The following is a 10787-nucleotide window of genomic DNA, read 5'->3' as shown; positions in this document are numbered from 1 at the left end:
TACTTTACTTTTTACGCCATACCTTCTGTCCCTTCCTGACACGTTCTGTTTTTTAATTCCCCCACTGCTACCTAAGTCTATGACCTTCTCTGTTGTCATTTGTATTATTTGCTCTCTAGAAACCTCCCCCCCCACTAATTAGTTTAAAGCCCTCTCTACAGCCCTAGTTATATGATTCGCCAGGACTCTAGTCCCAGCACTGGCCAAGTGGAGTCCGTCCCAACGGAACAGCTCCCTCCTGTCCCAGTACTGGTTCCAGTGTCCCAAGAAGCAAAACCCATTTCTCCCACACCAGTCTTTGAGCCACGCATTTAACTCTTTAATTTTATTTATCCTAGCCAAATTCGCTCGTGGCTCAGGTAATAACCCAGAGATTATTACCCTTGAGGTTCTGTTTTTTAATTTGACCCCTAGCTGCTCATACTCCTTTAACAGAACCGTCTTCCTTGTCCTATCTACGTCGTTTGTACCAACATGGACCACGACAACTGGATCCTCCCCCTCCCACTCCAAGTTTCTTTCCAGCCCAGAAGAGATGTCCTTAACCCTGGCACCGGGCAGGCAACACAGCCTTCGGGACTCACGCTCTTGACTGCAGAGAACCCTATCTATCCCCCTAATGATACTATCCCCTACCACTACAACATTTCTTTTTACTCCCTCCACTTGAATGGCCCCCTGTACCACGGTGCTGTGGCCAGGTTGCTCATCCTCCCTGCAGTCCCCGCTCCCGCCCTCACAGGGAGTAAGAACCTCGATCCTGCTTGACAAGAGCAAGGGCTGCATCTCCTTCAACACTACATCCTGGATCCCTGTACCTTCCTCACTCGTAGTCACACCGTCCTGTCCCTGACCACGGACTACATCTGCAGTAATTAACTTCATAGGTGTGACCATCTCCTGAAACATAGAGTCCAGGAACTTCTCCCCCTCCCTGATGTGTCGCAGTGTCTGAAGCTCGGTCTCAAGCTCTTTAACATGGAGCTTGAGTTCCTCTAGCAGCAAACACTTATCGCAAATGTAATCACCGTGAGCCTCAATGGGGTCCACCAGCTCCCACATTTCGCAACAGTGACACATCACCTGTTCACCCATATCTATGTAATTAATTAAATTTATTATTATTAGTTATAAAGGCCCTCTGCCCCGATGTAGATGATACTATTACACCACTATTCAATAGGATTTACCAACTTAAAGAAATAAAAGAGAAGGAAGAAAACCAACCAACCAGCTGATCACCAACCTCCTCCTTGAATACTGTCTGTGGGGCCTGTTTGGTTGACTCGTCTCGCTGCTCCGCCTCCGCAGTGCTGTCTAAGCCTGGGAGTGGGGAACAAAACAGAACAAAAAACACACCCTCACCTCCCACTTGCCCGAACTCTCCCTCTTACCAAACTCTAGCAGCACTCAATGCACAAGCACTAGTCCCGCCCCTTTTATACCCGGATTCTACTTCCGGGTTAAACTCCCCAACAGTTTAATATACACTTAAAAGTCTACTCCTGCTCCTATCTTCTATGTTTCTAAGTTTTGGTCGCCTTATCTGAGGAAGGATGTTCTTGCCATGGAAGGAGTTCAGCGAAGGTTCACCAGACTGATACCTGGGATGGCAGGAATGACGTATGAGGAGAGATTGGGTCGATTGGGCTTATATTCGCTGGAGTTTAGAAGAATGAGAGGGGATCTCATTGAAACTTATAAAATTCTAACAGGACTGGACAGACTAGATGCAGGAAGGATGTTCCCGATGGCGGGGAGTCCAGAACCAGGGGTCACAGTCTAAGGATAAGGGGTAAGCCATTTAGGGCAGAAATGAGGAGGAATCTCTTCACCCAGAGAATGGTGAACCTGTGGAATTCTCTACCACAGAAGGCAGTGAAGGCCAATTCATTAAATATATTCAAGAAGGAGTTAGATATATTTCTTAAGGCTAAAGGGATCAAGGGATATGGGGAGAAAGCAGGGACCGGGTACTGAATTTGGATGATCAGCCATGATCTCATTGAATGGCGGAGCAGGCTCGAGGGGCCGAATGGCCGACTCCTGCTCCTATCTTCTATGTTTCTATATTCATAATTGTACAGCAGAAATGAATGGTTTACATGTCCATTATATTTCCTTCCTCATTTGGGGGCTGGTCATTAGAAGTCTATTCGTCATCAGGAACAACTGCAAGTGTGATTTTTTGTTTATTTATTCATTCCTGGGATGTGGGTGTCGCTGGCGAGGCCCAGCATTTATTGCCCGTCCCTAATTGCCCTGGAGAAGCTGGTGGTGAGCCGCCTTCTTGAGCCGCTGCAGTCCGTGTGGTGAAGGTGCTCCCACAGTGCTGTTAGGGAGGGAGTTCCAGGATTTTGACCCGGCGACGACGAAGGAACGGCCGATATATTTCCAAGTGTGTTTGACTCGGAGGGGAACTTGGGGGTGGTGGTGTTCCCATTGCACCCTCGCTGCCCTCGTCCTTCTAGGTGGTGGAGGTCGCAGGTTAGGGAGGGCGCTGCCGAAGAAATCAGACAACATGCAAACTTGTTGAGCACAAGTCTCAACCGCACGGGCACGATGGGCCGAATGGTCTTCTTCTGTGCTGTACCATGCTATGATTCTATGAACACGCACCCCACTATATTTCAATTTGTGGTTTATAAAAATGATTTAGCAATGGAAGTCAGCAATTATATCTTAAAACATTATGGGGGAAAAATTCAGTATCGCCCCGTGTGGGGCGCCATTATCGGCCGTGCGCAAAGTTTAGCGCCTGGCGCTAATTATCGCCTCTGACGGCAAACTTGGCTTTTATCGCCCCTGGAGGTGATTGGAGCGCTAAACCAGGCGCTTCACACCTCTCTTAAGGCGCAAAGGCCGAGGAGCGAGGCGCTACTTCACAGCGCTGGCGAAGCAAGGACGGGCAAATCAAAATGAAGCTGCAAAGTGCTGCTCAGTACCCAAAACTCCTTCACACAGCATTGAATCTCTCCAGAAGTCTCTCTCTCTCTCTCAGAATGCGTGGTGCAAAAATGTCACCGACAAAAAAAGGCAGGAAGCGGCCACCTTTAAACAGCGCTCCCCCAGTCCCTTCCTGACAGCAAAACGCTCCCCTCAACCTGTCGTTGCTAGCGGCAGGCGGTAAGGCAGGGGGCGCCACTCAATATCCGGTCCGGGGCACTAACGGGGCGTTGCGCACTCGACTGACGTCACGATCTGCCGGCGCAGGAGATCGTGGCGGTAGTGTTTAGCACCGCCGCAAAATGTCTAGTTAATTTCGCGAGCGGCACAAACATCGCCGCGCCCGGGCACTAGTTGCTTTCCGCCCCATTAGCGCCCTCTTAAGGCGCTAACGGGAGGCGCAAACAACGGAATTTTCCCCCCTATTATTTAGTGCACATGTCTGTGGCCAAGTGAATTCCAAGGGAATGAATGGAGCTCGATGACTAATCAATGATTCATTTGTCTCCATCCGTTCTCGGTGCGAGTACCGGAGATGACAAGACCATCTGAAGCGACAAACAGCTCAACCGAAAGTAAATCGAAACATATTTCCCAAAGACTACAGTGGCTTTTGGCAAGAGGTGAAAATAATTTCTTCAGAAACCCAAAGCATGAAAGCCACATCAGTCGTCAGGTTAACAAGGCCATAACAAACAAAGCAGACTAAGCGCTGGGGTTCATTTCTAGAGAGACAGAATTGAAAAGCAGAAGAGAGATGTTAAACTTGTATTGAAGCTGGGTTAGACAACACTTGATGAAAAAAAACGAGCATTTCTCCCCCGCCTTTCACCACCACCCGATGTCACAAAGTGCTTCACAGCCAATGAAGTACTTTTTTTGAAGTGTGCTCACTGTTGTAATATAGGAAACGCGGCAGCCAATTTGCGCACAGCAAGCTCCCACAAACAGCAATGTGATAATGACCGGATCATCTGTTTCAGTGATGTTGGTTGAGGGACAAATATTGGCCCCAGGACACCGGGGAGAACTCCCCCTGCTCTTCTTCCAATAGTGCCCGTGGGATCTTTTACATCCACCTGAGAGAGCAGACGGAGCCTCAGACAGTGCACCACTCCCTCAGTACTGCCCCTCCGACAGTGCGGCGCTCCCTCAGTACTGCCCCTCCGACAGTGCGGCGCTCCCTCAGTACCGCCCCTCCGACAGTGCGGCTCTCCCTCAGTACTGCCCCTCCGACAGTGCGGCGCTCCCTCAGTACCGCCCCTCCGACAGTGCGGCTCTCCCTCAGTACTGCCCCTCCGACAGTGCGGCACTCCCTCAGTACCGCCCCTCCGACAGTGCGGCGCTCCCTCAGTACCGCCCCTCCGACAGTGCGGCGCTCCCTCAGTACTGCTCCTCCGACAGTGCGGCGCTCCCTCAGTACTGACCCTCCGACAGTGCGGCGCTCCCTCAGTACCGCCCCTCCGACAGTGCGGCGCTCCCTCAGTACTGCCCCTCCGACAGTGCGGCGCTCCCTCAGTACTGCCCCTCCGACAGTGCGGCGCTCCCTCAGTACTGACCCTCCGACAGTGCGGCGCTCCCTCAGTACTGACCCTCCGACAGTGCGGCGCTCCCTCAGTACTGACCTTCCGACAGTGCGGCGCTCCCTCAGTACCGACCCTCCGACAGTGCGGCGCTCCCTCAGTACCGCCCCTCCGACAGTGCGGCGCTCCCTCACTACTGCCCCTCCGACAGTGCAGCACTCCCTCAGTACTGACCCTCCGACAGTGCGGCGCTCCCTCAGTACTGACCCTCCGACAATGCGGCGCTCCCTCAGTACCGCCCCTCCGAAAGTGCGGTGCTCCCTCAGTACTGCCCCTCCGACAGTGCGGCGCTCCCTCAGTACTGCCCCTCCGACAGTGCGGCGCTCCCTCAGTACCGCCCCTCCGACAGTGCGGCTCTCCCTCAGTACTGCCCCTCCGACAGTGCGGCGCTCCCTCAGTACCGCCCCTCCGACAGTGCGGCTCTCCCTCAGTACTGCCCCTCCGACAGTGCGGCGCTCCCTCAGTACCGCCCCTCCGACAGTGCGGCGCTCCCTCAGTACCGCCCCTCCGACAGTGCGGCGCTCCCTCAGTACTGCTCCTCCGACAGTGCGGCGCTCCCTCAGTACTGACCCTCCGACAGTGCGGCGCTCCCTCAGTACCGCCCCTCCGACAGTGCGGCGCTCCCTCAGTACTGCCCCTCCGACAGTGCGGCGCTCCCTCAGTACTGCCCCTCCGACAGTGCGGCGCTCCCTCAGTACTGACCCTCCGACAGTGCGGCGCTCCCTCAGTACTGACCCTCCGACAGTGCGGCGCTCCCTCAGTACTGACCTTCCGACAGTGCGGCGCTCCCTCAGTACCGACCCTCCGACAGTGCGGCGCTCCCTCAGTACCGCCCCTCCGACAGTGCGGCGCTCCCTCACTACTGCCCCTCCGACAGTGCAGCACTCCCTCAGTACTGACCCTCCGACAGTGCGGCGCTCCCTCAGTACTGACCCTCCGACAATGCGGCGCTCCCTCAGTACCGCCCCTCCGAAAGTGCGGTGCTCCCTCAGTACTGCCCCTCCGACAGTGCGGCGCTCCCTCAGTACTGCCCCTCCGACAGTGCGGCGCTCCCTCAGTACTGCCCCTCCGACAATGCGGTGCTCCCTCAGTACCGCCCCTCCGACAGTGCGGCGCTCCCTCAGTACCGCCCCTCCGACAGTGCGGCGCTCCCTCAGTACTGTCCCTCCGACAGTGCGGCGCTCCCTCAGTACTGCCCCTCCGACAGTGCGGCGCTCCCTCAGTACTGTCCCTCCGACAGTGCGGCGCTCCCTCAGTACTGCCCCTCCGACAGTGCGGCGCTCCCTCAGTACTGCCCCTCCGACAGTGCAGCGCTCCCTCAGTACTGCCCCTCCGACAGTGCGGCGCTCCCTCAGTACTGCCCCTCCGACAGTGCGGCGCTCCCTCAGTACTGCCCCTCCGACAGTGCGGCGCTCCCTCAGTACTGCCCCTCCGACAGTGCGGCGCTCCCTCAGTACTGCCCCTCCGACAGTGCGGCGCTCCCTCAGTACTGCCTCTCTGACAGTGCGGCGCTCCCTCAGTACTCCCCCTCCGACAGTGCGGCGCACCCTCAGTACGGCCCCTCCAACAGTGCGGCGCTCCCTCAGTAGTGCCCCTCCGACAGTGCGGCGCTCCCTCAGTACTGCCCCTCCGACAGTGCGGCGCTCCCTCAGTACTGCCCCTCCGACAGTGCGACGCTCCCTCAGTACTGCCCCTCCGACAGTGCGGCGCTCCCTCAGTACCGCCCCTCCGACAGTGCGACGCTCCCTCAGTACTGCCCCTCCGACAGTGCGGCGCTCCCTCAGTACTGACCCTGTACCGTCCAGTGGCCAGGATCCACAGACAGTCATGTTGTGGTTTTTCTCCTTTATTCGCTCTCGGGAGTGTCGCCGATAAGGCCGGAGTTTAAAGCCCATCGCGACGGTGAGCACACTTCAAAAAGTACTTCAGTGGATGTAAAACGCTTTGGGAGGTCGTGGAAGGCGCTGCAGACATGCTAGTCTTTCTTTTTCTTTTAGCCTTATCACCACTTGCATTTATAGCACGTTTTTAACATAAGAACATCAGAAATAGGAGCAGGAGTCGGCCATTCGGCCCCTCGAGCCTGCTCTGCCATTCAATAAGATCATGGCTGATCTTCGACCTCAACTCCACTTTCCCGCCCGATCCCCATATCCCTCGATTCCCTTAATATCCAAAAATCTGTCGACCTCTGTCTTGAATATACTCAACGACTGAGCCTCCACAGCCCTCTGGGGCAGAGAATTCCAAAGATTCACCGCCCTCTGAGTGAAGAAATTTCTCCTCATCTCAGTCCGAAATGGCCGACCCCTTATTCTGAGACTGTGACCCCTGGTTCTAGACTCCCCAGCCAGGGGAAACATCCTCCCTGCATCTACCCTGTCAAGCCCTGTAAGAATTTTACACGTTTCAATGCGATCACCTCTCATTCTTCTAAACTCTAGGGAATATAGGCCGAGTCTACTCAATCTCTCCTCATAGGACAATCCCCCCATCCCAGGAACCAGTCTGGTGAACCTTCGTTGCACTCCCTCTATGGCAAGTAAATCGTCCCAAGATGCTTCACAGGAGCGATTATCAAACAAATTTGACCCAGAGCCACATAAGGAGATATTAGGACAGGTGACCGAAAGCTTGGTCAAAGAGGCAGGTTTTAAGGAGAGAGAGGCGGAGAGGTTTAGGGAGGGAATTCCAGAGCTTGGGGCCCGGGCGGCTGAAGGCACGGCCGCCAATGGTGGAGCGATGGAAATCGGGGGACGCGCAAGAGGCCAGAGTTGGAGGGCTGGCTTCGGTGTGTTTGCACGAGATCGCTAACATGATTTCTGTGTTATATTAACTGACTTTGGACCGATGGTTTTCCGAGGGGCACGAGTATGGCATTAATGTAGGAGGGTGGGATGAGAGAGGCCGCAAGAATCCTTTGGAAATACATGCGACGAGTCGGCTGCTGTACAGTAGGTGGCGGTGTTGCACTACAGATGGTAGAATTACACAGAGTACATAGCACAGATCTGAACCAGGAAGTGGCTGCAAACAATACGCCAAGACCATTCTTTATAAATCACTGGGTTCGGCCCCAGCTGGAGTCTTGTGTCCAATTCTGCGCACCGCACTTTAGGAAGGATGTCAAGGCCTTGGAGAGGGTGCGGAGGAGATTTACTAGAATGGTCCCAGGGGATGAGGGACTTCAGTTAATGTGGAGAGACTGGAGAAGCTGGGATTGTTCTCCTTAGAGCAGAGAAGGTTAAGGGGAGAGTTAATAGAGGTGTTCAAAATCACGAGGGGTTTTGATGGAGTAAATAAGGAGAAAGTGTTTCCAGTGGCAGGAGGGTGGATAACCAGAGGACACAGATTGAAGATAATCGGTAAAAGAACCAGAGGGGAGATGAGGAGAATGTTTTTCCGCAGCGAGTTGTTGTGATCTGGAATGCGCTGCCTGAAAGGGCGGTGGGAGCAGATTCAATAGTAACTTTCAAAAGGGAATTGGAGAAATACTTGAAAAGGAGAAATGTGCAGGGCTGTGGGGAAAGAGCAGGGGGGAGTGGGACTAATTGGAGAGCTCTTTCAAAGAGCCGGCACAGGCACGATGGGCTGAATGGCCTCCTCCTGTGCTGTGTGATTCTATCCTAGTTAGCGGAGTTATAAAGCCGCAGTTTTATGAGGCTTTACTCAGAGTGCAGAGGCCGGATTGCGAGTTGGGGATGCCGCACGTGATTCACAACGGGCTGCACTTTGGTCGTGTCTGTCTCCGAACACTCCTGAATCCACCACCAAGGCTCCAGTGGAATTTACTCAGTGTGTTATCATCTTGGCTAACAAGCTTGTGCAAATTTATTACACGTCCTATTTAATAAAGTTAACCATTTATATCACGAGTATGGGCTATATCAGCAAACGAAAGCAGTGTGACAAAAGGCCTATTAATGTATAACCATTAGACTCAACAACAATCTAGCACGGTGTCAGTCGTGACTCAGTGGGCTGCACTCTGGCTTCTGGGTCAGAAGGTTGTGGGTTCGAGCCCCCACTCCATGAGACTCGAGCACAAAATCCAGGCTGAAACTCCCAGTGCAATACTGAGGGAGCGCCGCACTGTCGGAGGGGCAGTACTGAGGGAGCGCCGCACTGTCGGAGGGGCAGTGCTGAGGGAGCGCCGCACTGTCGGAGGGGCAGTACTGAGGGAGCGCCGCACTGTCGGAGGGGCAGTACTGAGGGAGCGCCGCAGTGTCGGAGGGGCAGTACTGAGGGAGCACCGCAGTGTCGGAGGGGCAGTACTGAGGGAGCGCCGCACTGTCGGAGGGGCGGTACTGAAGGAGCGCCGCACTGTCGGAGGGGCAGTACTGAGGGAGCGCCGCACTGTCGGAGGGGCAGTACTGAGGGAGCGCCGCACTGTCGGAGGGGCAGTACTGAGGGAGCGCCGCAGTGTCGGAGGGGCAGTACTGAGGGAGCGCCGCACTGTCGGAGGGGCAGTACTGAGGGAGTGCCGCACTGTCAGAGGGGCAGTACTGAGGGAGCGCCTCACTGTCGGAGGGGCAGTACTGAGGGAGCGCCGCACTGTCGGAGGGGCAGTACTGAGGGAGCGCCGCACTGTCAGGGGGGCAGTACTGAGGGAGTGCTGCACTGTCGGAGGTGCAGTACTGAGGGAGCGCCGCACTGTCGGAGGGGCAGTACTGAGGAAGTGCTGCACTGTCGGAGGGGCGGTACTGAGGGAGTGCCGCACTGTCGGAGGGGCAGTACTAAAGGAGCGCCGCACTGTCGGAGGGGCAGTACTGAGGGAGCACCGCACTGTCGGAGGGGCAGTACTGCGGGAGCGCCGCACTGTCAGAGGGGCGGTACTGAGGGAGCGCCGCACTGTCGGAGGGGCTGTCTTTCAGAGAGAGAGATTGCTACCCACTGAGCTACGGCTAACATGTAACGGCTCGTTGCCATAGAGGCCGATTCATTTGACCCTCTGAGCCATGGGGTGAAGCTACAGTGCCCGATATGTGTACAATGAAATGAGGATGAGGGCAGTGGTTCCTGCTAAACAAACAAGTGTCCTATTAGCCAGTCTGCAGTGGATATGCGGGGCAGTGTTGAGTCTATTGTGCGTAGTGTCACAAGCAAATAACAAGCTGTCAGCATTGTGTGCAGCACTGAACGATATAAAGAGCGGTGCTCCTAGCTGGGTCAGGCTGCAGTTTGCAAATGTTCCTTTTGTCATTGACAGTTAGCTATGTCTGCACTCCTTTCATCGTTAACCATTTCGTTTTTTTATATTCGATCCTGGGATGTGGGCGTCGCTGGCAAGGCCAGCATTTATTGCCCATTCCCTAATTGCCCTTGAGAAGGTGGTGGTGAGCCGCCTTCTTGAACCGCTGCAGTCAGTGTGGTGAAGGTACTCCCACAGTGCTTTTAGGGAGGGAGTTCCGGGATTTTGACCCAGCGACGATGAAGGAACGGCCGATATATTTCCAAGTCAGGATGGTGTGTGACTCGGAGGGGAACTTGGAGGTGGTGGTGTTCCCGTGCACCTGCTGCCCTTGTCCTTCTAGGTGGAAGAGGTCGCGGGTTTGGGAGGTGCTGCCAAGGAAGCCTTGGCGAGTTGCTGCAGTGCATCTTGTAGATGGTCCACACTGCAGCCACGGTGCGCCGGTGGTGGAGGGAGTGAATGGTGAAGGTGGTGGATGGGGTGCCAATCAAGCGGGCTGCTTTGTCCTGGATGGTGTTGAGCTTCTTGAGTGTTGTTGGAGCTGCACTCATCCAGGCAAGTGGAGAGTATTCCATCACACTCCTGACTTGTGCCTTGTAGATGGTGGAAAGGCTTTGGGGAGTCAGGAGGTGAGACACTCACCGCAGAATACCCAGCCTCTGACCCGCTCTTGTTGCCACAGTATTTATGTGGCTGGTCCAGTTAAGTTTCTGGTCATAGAATCATCATAGTAATTTACAGCATAGGAGGAGGCCATTTGGCCCATCGTGTCTGTGCCGGCCGACAAAGAGCTCTCCAGCCTAATCCCACTTTCCAGCTCTCGGTCCGTAGCCCTGTAGGTTACGGCACTTCAAGTGCATATCCAAGTACTTTTTAAATTTGATGAGGGTTTCTGCCTCGACCACCCTTTCAGGCAGTGAGTTCCAGACCCCCACCACCCTCTGGGTGAAATAAATTCTCCTCAAATCCCCTCTAAACCTCTGACCAATTACTTTAAATCTATGCCCCCTGGTTATCGACCCCTCTGCTAATGGAAATAGGTCCTTCCTACCCACTCTATCTCGGCC

Source organism: Somniosus microcephalus, unplaced genomic scaffold (genome assembly GCF_052327205.1).
Source record: "Somniosus microcephalus isolate GS21.2 unplaced genomic scaffold, FLI_Smic_1.0 unresolved_chr2, whole genome shotgun sequence".
Lineage (NCBI taxonomy): Eukaryota > Metazoa > Chordata > Chondrichthyes > Squaliformes > Somniosidae > Somniosus > Somniosus microcephalus.
Note: the sequence above shows the minus strand (reverse complement) of the source record.